The sequence below is a fragment of the Gorilla gorilla genome, chromosome X (genome assembly GCF_029281585.2).
Source record: "Gorilla gorilla gorilla isolate KB3781 chromosome X, NHGRI_mGorGor1-v2.1_pri, whole genome shotgun sequence".
NCBI classification, from domain to species: domain Eukaryota; kingdom Metazoa; phylum Chordata; class Mammalia; order Primates; family Hominidae; genus Gorilla; species Gorilla gorilla.
The window spans coordinates 45,628,074-45,651,664 of record NC_073247.2 but is presented as its reverse complement, the minus strand read 5'-3'; the positions used below and the strand labels follow the sequence as shown (position 1 = coordinate 45,651,664).

General features: G+C 37.5%; 1 long non-coding RNA gene across 1 annotated transcript in view; it reads left to right on the top strand.

The window, feature by feature from the left end:
- The window catches only part of LOC134757910 (uncharacterized), a 415,727-nt gene extending 392,366 nt beyond the window's left edge, over positions 1 to 23,361 (top strand). Inside the window, exon 4 of the long non-coding RNA XR_010132512.1 lies at positions 21,491 to 23,361. This is a non-coding gene — a long non-coding RNA (uncharacterized lncRNA). The remainder of the gene's footprint in view (positions 1 to 21,490) is intronic.
- Positions 23,362 to 23,591: the final 230 nt, after the last annotated feature.

The following is a 23,591-nucleotide window of genomic DNA, read 5'->3' as shown; positions in this document are numbered from 1 at the left end:
GCTGCATAGTATACCCATGATGTATGTGTACTACATTTTCTTTATCCAATCCACCATTGATGGGCACATAGGTTGATTTCATGGCATTGCCATTATGAATAGTGCTATGATGAATACATGATATGGTTTGGATAAATTCCCCCTCCAAATGTCATGTTGAAATGTAATCTCCAGTGTTGGTGGTGGGGCCTGGTGGAAGGTGTTTGAATAATGGGGGTAGATTCCTTGTGAATGGCTTGGTACTCTCCCTCCTCTCTCTCTTGCTCACTCTCTTGCAATATGACACACCTGCTCCCCCTTCCTTTCTGTCATGAGTAAAACCTTCCTGAGGCCTCAGCATAACCTGAGCAGATTCTGGTGCTATGCTTACACAGCCTGAAGAACTGTGAGCCAAATAAACCTATTTTCTTTATAAATTACCCAGCCATGAGTATTCCTTGATAGCAACACAATATGGACTAATACATTAAATTGGTATGAAGGAGTGAGGTTGTGCTAAAAAGATAACTAGAAGATGTATAAGTGACTTTGGAGCTAGAAAACAGGCAGAGGTTAGAAGAGTTTGGAGGGTTTGGAAGAAGACAGGAAGATGAGGGAAAGTTTGGAATTTCATACAGACTGGTAAATGGTTGTGACCAAAATGCGGATAGAAATATGGACAGTGAAGGTAATGCTGATGAGGTCCCAGATGGAAATGAGGAAGCTATTGGAGTAAAGGTAACCTGTGTTGTTCTCAGGGCAAAGAACTTGGCTGTATTGTGTCCATGCCCTAGGAATTCACAGAAGGTTGAAGTTAAGACTAATGACCTAGGTTATCTGGAGAAGAAATTTCTAAGCAGCAAAGCATTAAGAAATGACCTGCCTGCATCTAACAATCTGATTTGGGAGCAAAGAAATGACTTAAAGTTGGAACTTGAATTTAAAGGGGAAGCAAAGCATTAAAGTTTGGAAAATTAGCAGCCTGGCCATGTCACAGACAAGGAAAAAGTATTTTCAGGAGAGAAATCCAAGAAGCCTGTTAAGCAAACACTTGATAGATTAAAGGCCTAGAAGTCATTTCAGAAGTCCTCAGGAAAGTCCATCTTATCACAGGACCAGAGGCCTAGGAGAAAATAATGGTTTTAAGGCCAGGGTCAGGGTGCCACTGCGTTGAACCATCTTGGGAGTCTGATCCCTGCATTCCAGCTTCTCTAGCTCTAGGCTTGACTCAAAGGGCCCCAGGTACGTCTCAGAATGCTGCTTTGAAGAGTGCAAGCCACTATGAGCCTTAGCAGTTTCCACGTGGTATTAAGCCTGCAGGAACAAATATTACAAGAGTGAGGGAGGCTTGGCAGGTTCCACCTAGATTTCAGAAGATGTATTAGAAAGCTTGAGTGCACAGGAAGTAGCCTGCCACAGGGATGCAGCCCCCACAGAGTACTTCTGCCAGGGCAGTGCCAAGGGAAAATATGGGGCTGAAGGCACCATGCAGAATCCCCATCTAGTGGAACTGTGGAAACAGGGTTGTTGACCTCCAGATTCCAGAATGGTAGAATCAGCAGCAGCGTTCAGCCTCAGCATGGAAAACCTGTAGGCATCAGAGTCCAACCCATGAGAGCAGCCATGTGGGCTATGTCCAGCAAATCCATGATGGTAAGGCTGTCCGGGGCCTTGAGAGCCCACCCCTTACACCAGTGTGTCCAGAAAGCAGGATATGGAGTCAAGGGACATTATTTGGAGCTTTAATATTTAATGTCTGCCTTGCTGGGTTTCAGACTTGTGTGAGGCTTGTTGCCCCTTTCTTTTGCCTGATTTCTCCCTTTCGGAATGAGTATGTTTACCCAATGCCACCTGTGCCACCACTGTATCTTGGGAGTAAATAACTTGTTTTTTTATTTGACAAGATCATACCTGTAAGGAACTTGCCTTGAGTTTCAGATGAGACTTTGGATTTTGAGTTTTTGGGTTGATGCTGCAATGAGTTTAGGTGCTATTAGAAAGGTATATTATATATTGAAATGTTAGAAAGAAATGAGGTTTGGGGGATGAGGGGCAAAAAAGTATGGTTTGGATATTTGTTCCCTTCAAATCTCATATTGAAATGTCACCCCCAATGTTGGAGGTGGGGCCTGGTGGGGGTGTTTGGGTAATGAGGTGGTTCCCTCATGAATAGCTTGGTACCCTCCCTCATCTCTCTCTTGCTTGCTCCCTCTTCCTTTCCTCCATGAGTAAAACCTTTCTGAGTCCTCACTAGAAGCCAAGCAGATGCTGGTGCCATGTGTATACAGCATGCAGAACCATGAGTAAAATAAATCTCTTTTCTTTATAAGTTACTCAGCCCCGGGTACTCCTCTGTAGCAACACAAAGTGGACTAATAGAACATATGAGCAACACAAAGTGAACTAATAGAACATATGAGTGCATGTGTTTTTCTGGCAGAACAATTTATTTTCTTTTGGATATACCGCAGTAATGGGATTGCTGTGTCAAATAATAGTTGTATTTTTAATTCTTTAAGAAGTCTCCAACCTACTTTCTACAGTGGCTGAAATAATTTTCATTTCCAGCAACAATGTATAAGCATTCTTTTCTCTACGGCTTCGCCAACATATGTCATTTTTTGACTTTTCACTAATAGCCATTCTGACTGGGACATCCAGTACTATGTTGAATAGGAGTGGTGAGAGTGGGCATCATTTGCTTGTTCCTGTTCCCTAACAGAGAATACTTTTAGCTTTTGTCCTTTCAGCTTGATGTTGGCTGTGTGTAGATGACTCTTATTATCTTGAGGAATGTTCCTTCAATGAATAGTTTGTAGAGCGTCTTTATCAAGAAAAAATGTTGTATTCTATCAGAAGGTTTTCTGTGTCTATTGAGATGATCATATAACTTTTTAAAATGTTATTTTACCTTAAGTTCTGGGATACATGTGCAGAATGTGCAGGTTTTTTACATAGGTAAACATGTGCCATGGTGTTTGCTGCACCTATCAACCTGTCACCTAGGTATTAAGCCCTGCATGCATAAGCTATTTGTTCTGATGCTCTCCCTGCCCTCGCCCCGCTAACAGGCTCTAGTGTGTGTTCTTCCCCTCCCTGTGTCCATGTGTTTTCAATGTTCAGCTCCCACATATGAGTGAGAACATGTGGTGTTTGGTTTTCTGTTCCTGCATTAGTTTGCTGAGGATGATGGCTTCCAGCTTCATCCATGTCCCTGCAAATGACATGATCTCATTCCTTGTTATGGCTACATAGTATTCCATGGTATATATGTACCACATTTTCTTTATCTAGTCTATCATCGATGGTCATTTGGGTTGGTTCCATGTCTTTGCTATTGTGAATAGTGAATAGTGCGGCAATAAACATATGTGTGCATGTGTCATTATAATAAAATAATTTATATTCCTTTGGGTATATACTCAGTAGTGGGATTGCTGAATCAAACGGTATTTCTGTTCTAGATCCTTGAGGAATTGCCACACTGTCTTCCACAGTAGTTGAACTAATTTCCATTCCCATCAACAGCGTAAAAGCATTCCCATTTCTCCACAGCCTCGCCAGCATCTGTTGTTTCTTGACTGTTTAATAGTCGCCATTCTGACTGGCTTGAGATGGTATCTCATTGTGGTTTTGATTTACATTTCTCTAATGATCAGTGATGTTGAGCTTTTTTTCCATGTTTATTGGCCACATTAATGTCTTCTCTTGAGAACTGTCTGCTCATGTCCTTTGCCCACTTTCTGATGGAGATGCTTTGTGTGTGTGTGTGTGTGTGTGTGTGTGTGTGTGTGTGTTCTGTTTTATTTTTCACGGAGGTTTGGTGTACAGATTATTTGATCAGCCAGGTAATAAGCATATTATCTGATAGGTAGTTTCTCAATACTCATCCTCCTCCTACCCTCCACCCTCAAGTAAGTCCTAGTGTCTATTGTTCCTTTCTTTGTGTCCATGTGTACTCAATATTTAGTTCTCACTCATAAGTAAGAACATGTGGTATTTGATTTCCTGCTTCTGCATTAGTTTGCTCAGAATAAGGGCCTCTAGCTCCTTCCATGTTGCTGCAAAGGACATGATCTCATTCTTTTTTATGGCTATGTAGTATTCTATGGTGTATATGTACACATTTTCTTCATCCAGTCTACTGTCAATGGGCATTTATGTTGATTCCAAGGAAGACATGTGTTGTGATTTATATTCTAAGACTACTAGCAGCATGATTTTAGGATTTATTAGTGCTAAAGGCCTTGGTTTCCTTATCTGTTAAATTTCCACACATTTTAAACATTCAGTGATTCCTTATGGCTGAGAGGCTAAATAGATACCAATAATTTGATTTGAATGAATTCAATGTTTTTATTTATTTATTTATTTATTTATTTATTTATTTATTTATTTCAGTTTGGTCGTACGGTTTTTTTTTTCTTGTAAATTTAAGTTCCATGTAAATTCTGGATATTAGACCTTTGTCAGATGAGTAGATTGCAAAAATTTTCTCCCATTCTGTAGACTGCCTGTTCACTCTGATGATAGTATCTTTTGCTGTGCAGAAGCTTTTTAGTTTAATTAGATCCCATTTGACAATTTTAGCTTTTGTTGCAATTGCTTTTGGATATTTTATTATAAAATCTTTGCCCATGCCTATGTCCTGAATGGTATTGCCTAGATTTTTTTCTAGGGTTTTTATGGTTTGGGGTTTTACATTTAAGTCTGTAATCTGTCTTTAGTTAATTTTTGTATAAGGTGTAACGAAGGGGTCCAGTTTCAGTTTCCTACATATGGCTAGCCAGTTTTCCCAGCACCATTTATTAAATAGGGAATCCTTTCCCCATTCTGTTTATGTGGTGAATCACCTTTATTGATTTTCATATGTTGAACCAAACTTGGATCCCAGGAATTACGCCTTCCTGATCATGGTTAATTAACTTTTCGATGTCCTGCTGTATTCAGTTTACTAGTGTTTTGTTGAGGATATTTGCATCTATGTTCATCTGATGTATTGGCCATTAGTTTTCTTGTTTTGTTGTGCCTTTTCCAGATGTTTGTATCAGGATAATGCTGGCTTCATAGAATGAATTAAAGAGGAAACACTCCTCCTCAATTTTTTGGAATAGTTTCAGTGTGATTGGTAACAGCTCCTCTTTGCATATCTGGTAGAATTCAGTTGTGAATCTATCTGGTAGAGGGCTTTTTTTGGTCGGTAGGTTTTTATTACTGTTTCAATTTAATAATGCATTATTGGTCTGTTCGAGCTTTCAATTTCTTCCTGATTTGATCTGGGGAGGTTGTATGTTTAGAGGAATTTATCCTTTTCCTGTAGATTCTGTTGTCTGTATGCATAGAGGTGTTCATAACAGTCTCTGAGGATCTTTTGTATTTCTGCAGCATCAGTTGTAATGTTATCTTTGTCATTTCTGTTTGCAGTTATTTGCATTTTCTCTCTTTTTTTGTTAATTTAGCTAGTGATTATCTGTGTTGTTTATTCTTTCAAAACACCAACTTATCTTTTTTTGATTCTTTGCGTGAATTATCACATCTCAATTTTGTTTAGCTTGTCTCTGATTTTAGTTATTCCTTTTCTTCTGCTAGCGTTGGGGTTGATTTGCTCTTACTTTCCTGGTTCCTCTGGGTGTAATGTTAGAATGTTCATTTGAGATCATTCTGACTTCATCATGTGGGCATTTAGTGTTATAAACTTTCCTCTTAACACTGCTTTTGTTACATTCCAGAGATTTTGGTATATTTTGTCTTGGTTTACATTGTTTCCAAAGATATGTGTCAGTCCAACAGCAATAGCAGCCCTGCTGTCTTCCCACCTGGCAGTGAGCAGGGGTTTCAGATACTTAGAGCAAGATAAAGAGCCTTGGGGGATGGGCACATACCATCATGCGAAATTATATTTTTAAAAGGAGTGGATAATTATGGTTTCTGTACAAAAATTAGGAATCATACCCATAAATTTGGGTTGGTTTATTTAGAGGTCGTTATATTTAAAAAGGGAAGCTCATTCTGAGAGAGTAACAAAAGTAGAGTTTTCAGGGTGTATTAGTCAGGGTTCTCTGGAGGGACAGAACTAATAGGGTGGATGTATATATAAAGGGAAGTTTATTAGGGAGTATTGACTCACACAGTCACAAGGTGAAGTCCCACAATAGGCCGTCTGCAAGCTGAGGAGCAAAGAAGCCAGTCCAAATCCCCAAACCTCAAAACTAGGGAAGTCTACAGTGCAGCCTTCAGTCTGTGGCTAAAGGTCTGAGAGTCCCTGACAAACCAATGCTGTAAATCCAAGAGTCCAAAACCTGAAGAACGTGGAGTCTGACGTTCGAAGGCAGGAAGCATCCAGTATGGGAGAAAGATGAAGGCCGGAAGACTCAGCCAGTCTAGTTCTTCCACATTCTTCTGCCTGCTTTATTCTAGCCTTGCTGGCAGCTGATTAGATTGTGCATTCCCAGATTGAGGATGGGTCTGCCTCTCCCAGGGCACTGATTCAAATGTTAATCTCCTTTGGCAATACCCTCACAGACATACCCAGAAACAATATTTTGCATCCTTCAATCTAATCAAGTTAACAGTATTAACGATCACACAGGGTGAAAAGAGGGAGAAATAAAGTCAAATACATTATTAACACTGAAATATAGATGAAAATTTGAAAGTTAGTCACAAATTTGTATCTAACCCCAGGATGCTCCTGGACTTCTGTGAGTAACAATACAACATACCTGAAACAACAGGTAAAAAACAATTTCAAGTTCAGGACATGCTATGGTGTGGTTTAGAGAGAATCAGAATTCAGACTTGAATAAGGGGCTTGGCATAAAATTTAGCAATGCTGTAGAGAAAGATGACTAGTCTTGTCAATTGGCTATTCATGGGGATGGAAAGAAATTATACGTAAAGATGATCTCAGAGCTTCAGAACTTTTTTTTTTTTTTTTTTTGAGACGGAGTCTCAATCTATCGCCCAGGCTGGAGTGCAGTGGTGCGATCTCAGCTCACTGCAACCTCTACCTCCTGGGTTCAAGCAATTCTCCTGCCTCAGACTCCCGAGTAGCTGGGATCACAGGTGCCTGCCACTGCGCCTGGCTAATTTTTGTATTTTTAGTAGAGATGGGGTTTCACCATCTCGGCCGGGCTGGCCCTGAACTCCTGACCTCAAGATCCACCCACCTCGGCCTCCCAAAGTGCTGTGATTACAGGCATGAGCCACCGTGCCTGGCCAGAGCTTCAGAATTTAAGATGCTTGGTTGTAGGGTGATCCACTGAAAATAGAGGGCAAGGGATGTATAGTTAAGAGAACTCAGAATCTACTCAGTTTGTTCACAAACAAATAACATTAGTGTGTTATCTTTGTGGCGATTATTAGTAAATAATTAAAAACCTAAATTCTACTAATGATAGCTCCATTTCCATAGCTGGTATTGTCTATTTTCTTAAAAGTACCTTTGGATTTATAAGAGTAATAAACAGGCTCCCAGAGGGAGAGATAAAGCCTCCCTCAAACGGTCAAATTGAACATAATTTAATGAAGGGACAGTTTCCACAGTTTTGGAAAGGTTTATAGAATCAACTAAGAACCATAAGGTCCCCAAGGACTAGCTTCAGTTGATAGACATTATCTTCCATGCTTGAGGCAGCATGGTGTTAGCAGAGTCTGATGATCCCTGGGTATATGGACTAGGGGCTTCTGAAAATAAGCTGTGGCCTTGGCAGGACACTGCTGCTGCCAAAACCCAAGTGAGATGAAGAAGGAGCTAGGGTGGGAAAGAAGTAAATACTTCACCTTCCTCCTTTGGGTCTCCTGCTGGTACCCCGCCCCCCAGTTAGTCAAAGCCAATAAGGGATAAGGGAAATCCAGAGACACTTTCCATTGAGATCAGCCCCGCAGAGCACAGAACAAGGTCAGAATGTAGAAACGTTGGAGACTAAGCATTATTTACCAACCAATACTATAAGAATTTCTTCATAGTATTCACATTAGTGTTTTCAGAGTTCAATAAATATTTGTTAATTGTTAAAATCCATCTTTATCTGTCTGTTTTTACTGCCAGTGCTCTAGTTCCTGCCTTTATTACTTCTTCTTTGGAACTATCATCTAATGTGTTCACCCCATTAACTGCCTCTGCTACAGTTCTAATCATGCCACTCCCTTGATGTGAGTGTGTCCCCATTTCCTACTGCCTAATGACCCAGTCCTTGTAGACTTCCTAAAATCCATATATTATATCCTTGTTTCTAGAGTCCGTGTATATACAGACTATATTTTATTTAATCTAACTATCTGTGCATATAGTAATCTTTTAGTGAGAGAGCCTTATTTTCCATAGTAAAGAAGTTTCTCTTAGAGAATGTTCAAGAAATTTCCAGCAGAGTAAAATCATCTGGACAACTTGTCCTTTCAAGTCCATGGCTCCATGGTTCAGCTGGAACAGTATTCCAATTAAACTACTCACTCACTCATTCACCCAATTGTTTATTTAGTAAAGACTCATCCAGTGCCTACTATTTGTTAGGCATTGCTAGTACTGTGGAATTGGAAGTACATTATGTCAAATAGCTTAGCCTTTTGCTACATGTGAGTGAAAATGATTACAGCTCAGGTACTGGATGCTAAGGAAGGCTTATGCCCAGGGAGAATGCTAGTTCATGAAGGGAACAGTTGTTCCATTTGAGGAGGGGAAAGCATAAAGATGTGAACATGGCCATACAGATCAGTGAAAAATAAGTGCACCAAAGTTCAAGCGCAAGAGAAAGATTAAGATATTGTGTGCAAAATTCAGGATGAGAACACATATCATCTTAAGGAATCATTGGTGGTTCAATATAGAGAGAAAGAGCAAAGTCAAGGTTGGAGTTGGAGCAAATGAGAGACAAGAATGCATGGAGTAGGCCCTTTTCTCATCACTATGGTATAAGATCCAAATCTTCAAGAGGAAAAAGATGTGTCTGACAATTTGGCTTCTTTCTGCTGCTTGAGCTTCACTTCTTGCTACTCCCTTCTATTACTTCTCTTTTCACTCCACTGTCAGCCATATTTTAAACCCTATGAAAATATTCTCTGTAACTGTCAACCCCCTAGTAATAATGTAACAATTTGAATGTAACAATTTCTCTCTTTGATTCCATAGCACTTTGTTCTGTGCTTGTCACACTGTGCTGTGATCATTCTTCATCTCTGGTCCTTCCACTGGATTACAAGCTCCACAGGGGTCCATATCTTATTTCAATAAATGTTTACTGAAGGCAAAAACTTCTTAATATTTGAAGGCAGATGCAGAAGCTACTAAAAAAATGATTGTTAGTAACAGTCTATATAGAAGAAAATATCCAAGTATAAATCACAAAACAAATTAAAAAACCCAGGAAAATATTTGTACCATAGATGAAAGAAGATGAACATCCTTACTATGGAAAGGTATCTTATACATCATTCTCAGCAAACTATCGCAAGGACAAAAAACCAAACACCGCATGTTCTCACTCATAGGTGGGAATTGAACAATGGGAACACATGGACACAGGAAGGGGAACATCACACACTGGGGCCTGTTGTGGGGTGGGGGAAGGGGGGAGGGATAGCATTAGGAGATATACCTAATGTAAATGACGAGTTAATGGGTGCAGCACACCAACATGGCACATGTATACATATATAACAAACGTGCACATTGTGCACATGTACCCTAAAACTTAAAGTATAACAAAAAAAAAAGAAAAGCCTATGACAAGATGCTTTAAACTTAAACACAAAGAAAAAAGTCAAAATGAAAATACAAATTTCTCTTTTCAGATGGATAAAACTATTGGATGTTTGATAAAATCCAGGATGAATTAGATATAGACAGGGGAAGATTTTGATTGCAGCAGTGGGTAAGTGTAAGGGCTTTATATTGAGAGATTTCGTTGGACAGAAGATGCAGAAAAATAATAGAATCTGCCAAAATGTCCATCTAGTGTCAAGGGAAGAATACCATACTGATCCTTTTGACAGGATTTTAAAGCAGCTTCGGGTTACAAACTTTAAGTTATATATTGCTCACACCCACTAGTCATGTGCCCAACACACACACACACACACACACATTCACACACACATCCACATATCCACACACACATACATACACCCACGCATATTTAAGACGAATTAAAGTGGTTAAACGCACAAGCTCTGGAGCTCTGCTCATTAGGCCCAAATCCTGGCTGTATATCTATCTATTTTACCATAGCCATATCACCTAGTTGTTCAAGGCCTCTGATTTCTCACTTATAAAATGGAGATAATGATATACCTACATATGTGGTTGAGTCAAGGGTAAATTAGTTAATGCATTTGTTTTATTTATTTATTTATTTATTTATTTTTTGAGATGGAATTTCACTCTTATTACTCAGGCTGGAGGGCAATGGTGCGATCTTGGCTCACCACAACCTCTGCCTCCTGGGTTCAAGTGATTCTCCTGCCTCAGCCTCCTGAGTAGCTGGGATTACAGGCATGTGCCACCGCACCTGGCTAATTTTGTATTTTTAGTAGAGACAGGGTTTCTCCATGTTGGTCAGGCTGGTCTCAAACTCTCGACCTTAGGTGATCCACCCACGTTGGCCTCCCAAAGTGCTGGGATGACAGATGTGAGCCACCCCGCCCGGCCTTAGTTAATGCATTTAATACTTAAAATTGGTCAAGCACAAATAAAGCACTTAGCCATTATTATTAGTATCTGTTTTTGCCCTTCTACGTTATCTAATTTCCCTAATAATATTCTTCATATAATCATGATAAATCAATAAATGTCACTCTGTTAAAGTGCTAACAGTTTTGAGGAGGAACTCACTAAAAAGTGACAGTAAATTGGATCTATATTAACAACTCCAAGAGTCTGAATGGTAGTTTTAAAGATGTTTAATATTTGAATCATTTGCACATCATAGAAAACGTAAAACAATAAAACAAAAATGGTAGTAATCACAAAATCCAAGGAGAGATACTGATAAACACTTTGTTGTAACATAATGCTAGGAGGCTTCTGTGAGCCATAATATGCTGGGTGAATGTGGTGGTGACTCGGTGCATGCGGTGCTGCCATCTGAGAACTTTTCCAGCCCCATCTTCCCAGAATCTCTTGTGCAAGATTTACTAGCAGCTCTGTTGGTACGCTCTGCAAGCCAGAGGGGGAGATTTTCTCATGACATCCCTCTCCTAGGCTTATTTTTTCAAATTAACTTGTCCTAATCCCTCTCTTTTTTTCCTTTTTCTCCCTTATGCTAAAGAAATAATAACCAATTATTAAGTTGATGAATCTTCTCTTAACATTATTTAAATTTGAAAAATGTTAACACAACATATATATAGGTGTGTGTTCGTGTATATGCATATACATGATGATGTGTTCATTGCTCTCAGGCAATTTTAGGGAAACTACTATTTATTGGCTGGAAAAACTGGGAAAAAATTTAGTAAATTGATGCTGCTCCAGTGCAGATTTCCCAGTTTAGGTACTTTGACAAAACCATTTTCCACTGTAGTGAATTAAAACCCTATGCTAGAAGTGTTGGGTGGTAAACCTTAATATGTTGGGGGAGGGGGCTAAATTGTTACATATAAGGTCAGAGAAGTGACAAGACACTGCTTTATTTATAGTAAACCCCTGGAGAGTGTCATGTTCGTTCTAAAGCCAGGGTTATAGTTTCTGTCTACCAACAATAAAATGTGTGTAATAAGAATTCACATTCATAAAGAGGAAGAAGGGAAAATGCATTTGCATTGCACTTTTTCAAAAGGCAGAAAAGACATTTGATGAGGTGAATGATTCTCATCTGTCATGAAAGCCTTCCTTATAAAGAAAAAAGGAATATCACTATGTTTCTAATAGTAAAATGGCTGATTCTCATTTCCTGCCTAATGAATTATTTACACACTCCACTGAAGGCCATTTATACTCAATCTACACTTACACAATGCTCCAGAAGGTGGTGCACTCATTTATTAGGTAATCTCTTCTGAATTCAATGTATTCCTTTCATTTACTCTGCAAAAATGTTGGTGTTCTCTACCTCAGGGATAAATGAAGGCCCATGTTACAATACACCAGCTCTACTATAATCACAGAGCAATGGGTAAAGTGAATTTTTGTAAGGATGCCATTATTTGATCAATGAAAACAGACAACATAGATACTTCACAACCAAGAGAGAAAGAACAGTAAGAAAGAACAGCTTACAGTATGATCCATACCCTTATCCACTGTACCTTGGAATCCTGTTGCCATTTCCTGACTCTTCTCTCACATTTCTCCTCTGTGATCTAGCTCTTTCAGGTACTAACACTCCCTGACCTAGTGGAGGTTCTTAAGTTGGACAAAGTGGACCCCTTTAAACTGAAGACAGTGCTTTTAATATCTTGATATAGCTTCTTCTAAGTGACAAATTGGTTGCTAGCTTTACACTTTTATTCGCAAAGGCATGAATTTACCACACCTATCTCATTCATATAAGAGTAGTAGTTTTTCAGGCTCTTGCTCCACAGGAGCTGTACAAGAGGAAAGAAAAATGTATTTGGAAAGCCTTGCAGACTCCTCCAATCATCTGCCCCTCATTAAAGACACAGGCTAGAAGTCTCACAATAACAGTAGTAGCAACAGGCTGGTCCCCAGCCAGAGGTCCTAGTGCAACAAGGGTAAATTCAAGTGAAATGAAGATCAGTTGACTTTTAGGTTGCTCAAAATTCATTTTTTTAAATGCATTTCATGTTGCTGGCAGAATTAATTTCCTCATTAATACATCAGCTGGACAACTGTGGTGACTTTCTTGATTTTAAAGCAATATATCACTTGCAGTTATTGATTTGATATTAGCTTTGAAATAAAATGTGTTTCTGTGTAGAAGTGTGATGGTGTCACTAACAGAAATGTGGCAACAGCATGAATGAGTAGCTGGATTAACACGCTGTAACATTTTCTAGGTGTAGTTCATGAAAATTTATTAAAAGTCAGGACTCCTTTTTTTGGATGGTAAATTTGGCCATGTTTTAGTGTGGATTGGAATGGCAGCCATTACCTGAGGATTTTGCTTGAAAACTTAGCATTTTGTTGTAATAAAAAAGAAGTTTAAATTATCAATCCCATAGTTTTTTATCACTAAATATTTTCTGAATTTTAATTTTAATAATTTCAATGTCAAATCTGTGGCTTTAAAGTTTGCTCTTTATCCTCAGTAAAGGAAAACGTTAACAATAGTCTTACTTTGGAGCTTCATGAAATTTATCAGGTATCCTTAGAGGCAAATTATTTTTAAATTTTTATTCTAAAATTATTATAGAGTAAAACTGACTTTTTCTACAGTTCTATGAGTTTTAACACATGTATAAATTTGTGTAACTACATCACAATCAGGATAAAAAACAGTCCTATCAAAACAGTGAACTCCTTCCTATTTCTTATGTGAAGTCAAATACTCCTATCCAACCCCTGACCACTTATCTAACCTTATAGCTTTGCCTTTTTTCTGAATGCCATATGCTATATAAAGAGAATAGCATAGTATATAACCTTTCGAGACTGGCTTCTTTCAGTCGGCACTTCTCTAAGTGCTGTGTGTGACAGTAGTTCTTCTATTTTATTGTTCAATTTTATCCTGTTGTATGGATGCACCACAGTTTGTTTATTCATTCTCCTGTTGATGGACATTTGAATTGTTTCCATTTTCTTTTCTATTACAAATGAGGACATTGCAACAGACAAATCAAATGACCCCTATTTATCCATACCCTTGTACAATCTCCAGGCCTTGACAGTAAGAGAAACTTGTGAATATGATGGGATATCCTGTGATTAGGTTGTATTAAATAGCACAATTAAAGAAAGGTAGATTATTCTTAGTGGGTATACTAGTCTGCTCAGGCTGCCATAATAGAACATGAGGCTGGGTAGCTTAAACAACAGAATTTTCTTTCTTTTTTTTTTTCTCACAACTCTGGAGGCAGGAATTCTAAGATCAAGGTGCTGTTAGGGTTAATTTCTGGTGAGGCCTCTCTTCCTGACCAGCAATCTTCTCAGTCCTCATACCGCCTTTTCCTCTGTGTGCAAATACCTGTGGTGTCTCTTCCTCTTTTTATAAGGACACCATCCCTGTTGGATTAGGACTCCCCTTTTATGATCTCATGTAACTTTTATTATCTTCTTAAAGGCCTTATCTATAAATATAGTCATATTGGGGGCTGAGGACTTCAACATATAAATTTGGGGGTGGAAGGACACAATTCAGTTCAAAATAGTGGGTCAGACCTAATCAGTTGAGCCCTTAAAAGAGATATGATCCTTCCAGATAAAGAAAGATTTAAAAAGTGAAAGGGATTTGATGCAAGAGAGAGTCTTCATCACTGGCTCTGAAGATGGAGAGACCATATGGAAAGGAATGTAGGCAGCCTCTAGGAGCTGAGAGTGGCCACCGGCTGACAGTTGGCAAAGAACCAGGGACCCAGTCCTAAACCGCAAGAAACTAAATTCCACCACAACCACATGGACTTATAAGAGAATCCTGAGATCCAGATGAGAACACAGCCTGACTGACAGCTGGATTTTAGCCTTGTGTGACCCTGAGCAGAGAACCCATCCATGCTGTGCCTGGGCTCCTGACCTGACCTATAGACAGTGAGCTAATAAGTAGACACTATTTTAAGTTGCGAAGTGTGTGGTATCTTGTTGTAAAGCAACATTTCTTTCTCTTTTGATGCAGGATATTACTCTGTCACCCAAGCTGAAGTGCAGTGGCATGACCATAGCTCACTGCAGTCTCAACCTCCTGGGTTCAAGTCATCCCCGCGCCTCAGCCTCCCAAGTAGCTGGGACTGCAGGTGTGTGCCACCACTCCCAGCTAATCTTTTATTTTTTGTAGAGGTGGAGTCTCACTATATTGTCTAGGCTGATCTCGAATTCCTGGGCTCAAGCAATCCTCCCACCTAGGCCTCCCCAATTCTGGGATTACAGGTGTGAGCCACCTTTCCCAGCCTTAGTAGTTTTGTCTTTATATATAAATTTTCCTATCAGTTTGTGGATATCTTTCTATATTAAAAAAGCTTACTGAGGTTTTTAGTGGGATTGCATTAAATCTTTAGATCACATTGGAAAGAATAGCCATTTTAGCTATATTGAGTCTTCTAATCCATAAACACAAATTTCCTCTAATTATGTTTATCTTCTTTGGTTTCTTTCATTAGTGTTTTTTCAGGTTTTTGTGTAAGTCTTAAACATATTTTATCAGATTTATACCAAAGTACTTTGATGTTTTGGAGCTATTAGAAATATTTCAGATTTCCTAACTTGAAATTCAAATTCTTGATTGCTATTATATAGCAAAGCCATTTACTATCATACATTGACCTTGTTTCTGAGCCCTTGCTCAACTTGCTTATCATTCCAGGAGTTGTGTTATTCTGTTTTGTTTTTAAGATTCTTATACTTTCTGCATAGACAATCATGTCATCTGCAAATAGAGATAATTGTATTTTTCTTTCCAAACTGTACATTAAAAAAATTTTTTTTCTTGTCTTATTGAACTAGCTAGGACATAGAGAGCAATGTTGAATAGGAGTGGTGATTGAGGATATTCTTGTCTTGTTTCAAGTTTGTATTCTTTATCCTTGAATTCCAAATTAAGCCAACATCATTTCTTGAAGAGTCCATTCTTCTCTGTTGATCAACAAATGTCCCTTTTTAAATCATACACCGAATGTCCGTATATGAGTTGGTCTGTTTCTATGTTCTCTCTTCTATTCTGTTTGGTTTATTTTTTACCCAACCACCAAGTCACATATTCTTGATTACCATAGTTTTAATAGCAACTCTTATTATCTAGTAGGCAATTTCCACATCTTGTTCTTCTCCAGGGGAATCTTGACTGTCCTTAACACTTCTTTTCTCCATAAAAATTTTAGAATCAGCTTTCCATCTTTTATAAAAATAACTGTTGGGGGTTCCACAGGGATTCCATTGACTCTATAAAACAATTTTGGTAGAATTGATATATTGACAATATTGAGCTTTTAATTCACAAAAATGTGTGTCTTATCATTCAATGATTTTCTTAATTTTCTTGACTTAAATCCATAAATTTTCTCTGTAAAGTTCACATAAATATTTGTTAAATTTATTTCCAGATACTTGCTATTTTTAATCTTATTGTAAATGGTATTAAAAATTATATTTAAATTCTTTTCTTCGTAAATAGATATGCAATTAACTTTGTTATAAGGAGTAAATATCTAAAAAATTAACTTTCTTATTATTTCTTATACATTTTACTGCAGATTGTTTTGTATTATCTATATACACAATTATATCATTTGTAAAAATGACAATTGTTGTTTATAATTTCAACATATTTTGTTTTTACTCTTTGTCTTATGGTGGAGGTGAAAACCTGAAAGATAAGGTTGAATAGTTGTATACAGCATCCTCGCCTCAAATGGAGATCTTTCAAAGTGTCACTCTTTAGCAGGTTAAAACATTTCCTTTCTATTCTTAAGTCATGAAGAAGATTTTTTTCCTTTTTAAATCCTGCCTGTGTGTTCAATTTTATCAAGTGTTTTATTATAAAGATTATATGAATTTTCTCTTAGAATAATGCAATAATTTATAGTAGCTGCCTTTCTAATGGTAAATTAGCCTACTCTAAGAGTATTATTCTTTTTATATCACAGATTTGGTTTGCTATTAATATATCTAAAATTTTTGCATCAATGTTCATGAGTGAGATTGGCCTATAATTTACTATTCTTGTACATTTTCCCCCGGGTCTCTCTATCAGGCATCTGGTAGCATAAACCCAAGTCTGGCACGCTCCTTTTCCCTCTCCTCTGGAAAAGTGTGTGAGAGAAAAACAAGAATTACTTGTTTTTAACCCTTGAGACCACTTATTCTGAAGCCATCTTTTGTTCATTCTCCAAGTAGCATTCCTTGCAGTTCCTGAGAGTATGTAGGGTGTGAGAGAACTTTACTGCTAGTTTTCCCTCATCCTGAGAAGGTAGCCCATGTGGTAAAACGAGTTATGAGGGAAGAATTCCTATTAGTCTTCAGGCTTGGGCAGGCCTGCACTTGGCCCTTTGTACCCTAAACCAGGATTTTGAAAACTTAACGTCAAATTTAGTAAATGCTCTCAGAGTGAAATCGGCTTCCATGCTCAAATTAATTATCTAGTTCCAGTTTACATTTAGATGTAGCCTTATCATTTTTTCCTGTTTTATCAGCTTGTCAATGTTTTAAGAAAGTTACTTTTTATATTTCATCTGGCACTTTTGGTTGTTTTCAGAAAGTTGCTCAGTCCAAACACCCCAGGAGCCCTGGCACTAAAATCAAAGTTAGATTTGCACTAAATTTCTATGAATTTTAGTTAATGTTTCCTTTCTAAACAAGAATTCATTTTGGCTTGAGAACAATTTCGATTTACTTCAGTCCCACTTATATGCCAGCCATGATGTTGGAATATGGATGATACAGTGATTAATAAGGTCTTCAGAACTTTACATTTCAACAGATGCAACCAACATCTAGGATTAGCAAGAATCTCAATTCTTTTACATTACTTTTTAAAAAAATAGACCTTCTTTCTGTTTCCATTTATCACATTTATCATTTAATTCTTCATAATTGATTTTCTTTCTTTCTTTTTTTTTTTTTTTTTTTTTTGAGGAGTCTCACTGCGTCTCCCTGGCTGCAGCACAGTGGTGCGATCTCCACTCCCTGCAACCCCCGCCTCCTGGGTTCAAGCCATTCTTCTGACTCAGCCTCCCGAGTAGTTGGGACTACAGGTGTGCATCACTACTCCGGGCTAATTTTTGTATTTTCAGTAGAGACGGGATTTCACCATATTGGCCAGGCTGGTCTTGAACTCCTGACCTCATGATCTGCCTGTCTCAGCTTCCCAAAGTGCTAGGATTACAGGCGCACCTGGCCCATAATTGATTTCCTATAGGTAGTTCTAGTATTACCCACTGCTTCTGGGTGCAAGACTAAGATCCAGATTTCTCATTCATAGTAATTAGTCTGCACTGGGATATTACCACATAAGTAAACAGAAGGGTGCATTATAACCACAGAGAAGGCAGGAAGATATGAGAAGAATATTCACAGCATTGTGCAGAACTGTCAGGACTATTGCAGTGTTTGGGCTACTTTGGATTTTGGGTAATGAAGGTTTAGGTGGTATAAATGTTTCAGGATGAACTCCATGGTAACATGTGCTTTGACTACTGGTTTGTAGGAAGAAAAAGAAATGGACCCATTGTAATGTACCTTTTTCAAGTTCTGAAACTGCAGGGCACGTCTACAGAGTTGGGATTTGGGGAAAAACCAAAAATCACTACTCGTGAAAGGGTCTTTCCATACAGAATAAGCAAAGGATTTAAAACATAAACTAGTATGTAACTGAGTGGAGTCCCCATTGGTTGGTGAATTCCTCCTGATAGAACTGAAAGGGTGCAAATCTCTTTAATGGTTCTCAAATTTTGCATCTTCAAACAGGCTAGACTTTATAAAGTTTCCTAGTGCTAAAATAAACTAGTCTCTACTGACTTTAATCAGTCTTTTATAAATTTTAAGTGTAGTGGGATATTTATCTTTCTATATCCTCACAGTTTATGATTGAGCACATTTAAGTAATAAAATTATTAGTCCATAAAGATCTATCAACATATCATTTATTCTTTGGAAGCTATTTATACAAAAGGATTTTAAAAACTGATTAAGAATTAGTTATAATTTTTATGGGGTATTTTCCTGATTGTATATAAAATCTTATATCTATAAAATGTAAAATAATGTTTCTTGTCTATCACCTTTTTGTATTGCCAGGATTGAAAGCACAAACATGTTTATCCATTTTTTGTCAAGCTATCCAAAATGAATATCTTAGAATTTTAAATGGGAACTCATTTTGAATGTATTGCTCACATTTGAGCAAATAAACATCTAAGATTTTCAGTCTACTAACCAGATACATAGGTGAGGTAAGCCTGCTTGACATCTGGAAACTTCACACAAAGGAAGCTATTGCTTGGTATCTAAGGAAATATATTTCTGAAAGCACATTCAGGCTTTTGCACTTACTGAGTGTAGGTAAATTGACAGATGGGGAGGGAAGTTGCAAGTACTGTCCATCTAAGAACTCAGTAGCTAAGAAGGGATAGGGGATCATCTTTCTAGCTAAAGAGAACGTTTTCTGTAACCAAATCAATAAATGTACACTAAGACTGATTAAAGCTCACTTCCTAAGTTTTTACTCTGCATTAGGCAAATTATCTATGTTAGCTCTAACCTTTGCCATAACCAGAAAAATTAAGCATTATTATTTCTCTCATTTTACTGATAAACAGAGTCACAAACAGGTTAACAAGCTTGCCCAAGGTTACATAACTGGTAATGGTAAAACTAGAATCTGAAGCCATTTCTTTCTGAGTCCAAATCTTGAATTCCTTTGACTATACTGTTAGCCTAATGTTTACTGCTGTGGGCAAACAAAATGTGCACAGCTTCACTTGACACCTATTTAAAACTGCATATGTGAGTCACACAAGCAACCCTTTCTAGTATAGTTTCACATAAACTATACTTCCAGTGTTTTTTCTTTCTCTAATATTTATAACTTTCAATGTTGAAAGTAATACTTGAAATTAAGTATACTTTAATTGTATTTTTCACATTAAATACTTAAAAGTCTTAGGTCCTACTTGATGTATCATTCTTTAAATATTTAACTTCTTGCTTTCTGAATAGCCACATTTAGAAATAAGGGTCTCACAAACCTAATGTTGAGAAGAAATTAAAAAAATTTTGACTGAAACTCTGCTGAGACCAGCTCGGTTGTGGAGACCCTAACCCAGTGGTGCTAGAGAAATTAAAGACATACGCACAGAAATACAGGGTGTGGAGTTGGAAATCAGGGGTCTCACAGCCTTTAGAGGTGAGAACCCCAAACAGAGATTTACCCACATATTTATTGACAGCAAGCTAGTGATAAGCATTATTTCCATAGATTATAGATTTACTAAAAGTATTCCTTATGGGAAACAAAGGGAAGGGCCAAAACAAAGGAAGGGGTGCTGGCTAGTTATCTGCAGCAGGAACATGTCCTTAAGGCACAGATCACTCATGCTATTGTTTGTGGTTCAGGAAAGCCTTTAAGCAGTTTTCCGCCCTGGGTGGGCCAGGTGTTCCTTGCCCTCATTCCGGTAAACCCACAACCTTCCAGCGTGGGCGTCATGGCCATCACGAACCTGTCACAGTGCTGCAGAGATTTTGTTTGTGGCCAGTTTTGGGGCCAGTTTATGGCCAGATTTGGGGGCTTACCCCCAGCAAAACTTCTTTTCCCTGTAGGCATTTTATAAAAAGGTATAAATAACAGATACTTCATTTTTGTTCTACAGAAGGAAAGAAAATGAGAAACAAAATTATTCTGAAGAAAAAGGTCATAGGAAAGTGAGGATAAAGATACCAAGACAAAATATAATGACTTCCCCTTTGGACCTCAGTGCTTGTACATGGAGAAGAGAATTTTGACTTGAGTTTTCTGTTTATTTGAAAAACCTTTCATTGTAATTTTCACCAGTAAGGGAGATATTTCTGGACTATCAATTGTAAATAGACTTTGTTAAATAAGACAGTAGACTTAATTAAGTTAGATCATGTATAAAATATTTATGCTACATATTAAGTGTACAGTTAATAAACATCAATTTATTGTCTCTCTCTCTCTCTGCCCCTTCTCTATGCCTTTATTCTTTACAATTATTTTATTTTCTCTGAAAGTTCTGATCTTGTACAGAAAGTACTGTTTGGGTCTTTAGTTAAATTTGTGTTTACATCCTGATAAAAAAATTGTGTTTATATCCTGATATTATGAAATTATGTTTATATCCTGATATTATGAAAGACAAAATATCTAAACTGTGTAAGCCTCAGTCTTTTCATCTTAAAAACATGAATTCATAGTACTTTAATGAGGCTTTCATATTGTGCTGTACATAGGAAAAATACTTTTTAAATGTCTGTGACTTGATTACAATTATTCAATGGCACATTTGTCAATAAGAAAATAAACTTCTAAACAATTAATTTACATTAAATCATTTATTTTGGTTTCAATCAAGGAAAGATTTCTTGCAACCTCATGAAAGACTTTGACCAGCCATGACTACCCATCTAACATGCTGTCTAATTCCTGACCTATGGACACTGTGAGATAATAAATGTTTGTTGCTTTAAATCACTAAATTTTGAAGTGACTTGTTACATAGCAATAGATAATGAATAAAAATCTCTTGAGGAATATGCCTAACATTTCAAATATAATTGCCTACAATTTGTGGATGTCTTTAACATTATCTGTAAAAGAAAAAAAATCCTAAGCAATTAATGAAGTGTTGTAGGTATGGGTAATGGGAAGAGAATTTGAGAATATAAACAAACTGTCTTCAAGGATATGGATTAATCACTCTCTGCTATTGTTTGTGTGTTTTATTTCAATAGGATTTCAAAGAGAGGCTGTTTGCTTGACTGAAGGAAGCGCCTTTTGACAGAAGATGCAATTTATGTTATATGAATGATATTTTTGATGGCCAAAAGGACCTGTGATAGCCTGAGAGTCAAAGACAAGCAGGAACACATCTGTAGTCAAACAAGGTCAGGTTTATTTAGTGGACTGCATCAAATAAGAACACCCCCAAATAGGAACTTGGGGCATCTCAGTAATGGAGATTTCACAGGAGTTGTTTATGTGTTTGTGCTTGTGCTTGATATTCCCAAGGCAGATATGGAATGAATCCTGGCTTGGACTGGTTCTTGTCAACAAGGAGGAGCAGGTTAGCAATCAGATTCTCGGTATTCGTTGTTCAGGTGGTGCTATAGTCTGTATGTCCCCTCCAAAAGCATGTTGAAATTTAATTGCCAATATAATCGTATTGTGAGGTAGGACCTTTAAGAGGGGTTTGGCTCATTGAAGCTCCACCCTCATGAATAGATTAATGTCATTATCGTGGGAGTAGGATAGTTATCATGGGAATGGGCTCCTGATAAAAGAGTGGTTTCTGCCTGATCTCCTCTTTCTCTCTCTCGCATGCTCACTTGCCCTTCCACCATATTATGATGCAGCAGGAGGGCCCTCACCAGATGCTGATAACATTTTTTTAACTTCTCAGCCCTCAAAACTGTGAAGAATAATTTCTTTCTTTTATACGTCACCTAGTCTGTGCTATTCTGTTATAGCAGAAGACAATAAACTAAGACAGACATCGGGAAAACAACACGGGCTTGGGGACATCATTTATAAGAAAGTGATAATCACTCAGAGAAAAAAATGATTAGTCATATTTTCAGCTATAGTGTGGCCTTTTGTATAAGCACTGTATACAAAAATGCTATATCCCATTGGAAACATTTTTTTTTTTTTTTGAGAAGGAGTCTCACTCTGTAACTCAGGCTAGAGTGCAGTGGCACGATCTTGGTTCACTACAACCTCCTCCTCCTGGGGTCAAGCGATTCTCCTGCCTCAGCCTCCTGAGTAGCTGGGACTACAGATGTGCACCACCGGGCCCAGGTAATTTTTTTGTATTTTTGGTAGAGACAGGATTTTACCATGTTGACCAGGCTGGTCTCGAACTCCTGACCTTTTCACTTTCTCAAAAAGAATATTGTGACACAACCATGAAGTGAAGAGTTCTAAGATCCAACATAGCCTCACTGAGTTGATGCATGTTTTTACCTGACTTCTGATCATTTTATAAACAATTAAAATAGTAAAGCGGGACAGGACCTTAGAAATTGTCATTATACGTATGGAGAGCCTGGAGCACATTCCCAGGGTCTGCCAAGCAGTTTGTGCCAAAAGAAGGATTAGAACCCAGATCTCTGACAATTAGACAAGGATCCTTCACAGGACATCTATTTTCATCCTGGTACACACACACACACCTGTACCAATTTCAGGGGTAAAGTATTTTGCAAGTGATTTACTACTAATAAGAGTGAAAATACTGGAGTGATTCTCTATTACTGTTTTCTCACTGTAAAAATTTCAAGCATACAATCATAATAAAGTTATCTCTTTACTTCAATCTCCTTTCTCATCTCCATATGGATAAATATGTGTATCTGACTATTATATAAAAGTAATGATATAGTAGTACATATTGTTTTGCAGTTGGCTTTTCCCAATTAATAACACACTTTGGATATTGTTCTGTGTCAGTGTCAATAAAATCTGTAAACATAGATAACATCATTTTATTATTTTACAAGGTGAAGATGTCCTTAATGATATTCAATATACTTTTCTACATTTACAGACTATGTACATTTTGTAGATAGAACTTTTTTATTAAAAATAACGTTATTAACCATTTATTTAAAATACTCACAAATATTTTTATTCAAAAATTATCTTGAGTAGTAAGGTTATTGAGATGCACAATAAATGAGCTACGTGCTGCTTATGAGAGATGGTAGGCCATTCTTTCTGTGGATCATAAGAAATATTTTAAATAAATAGTTTGAATACTGCTATACTGTATCTTTCTATAATATATAAACATATCTTTGCATTTTCAGTTTTTGATCATCAAGGTACAATTCA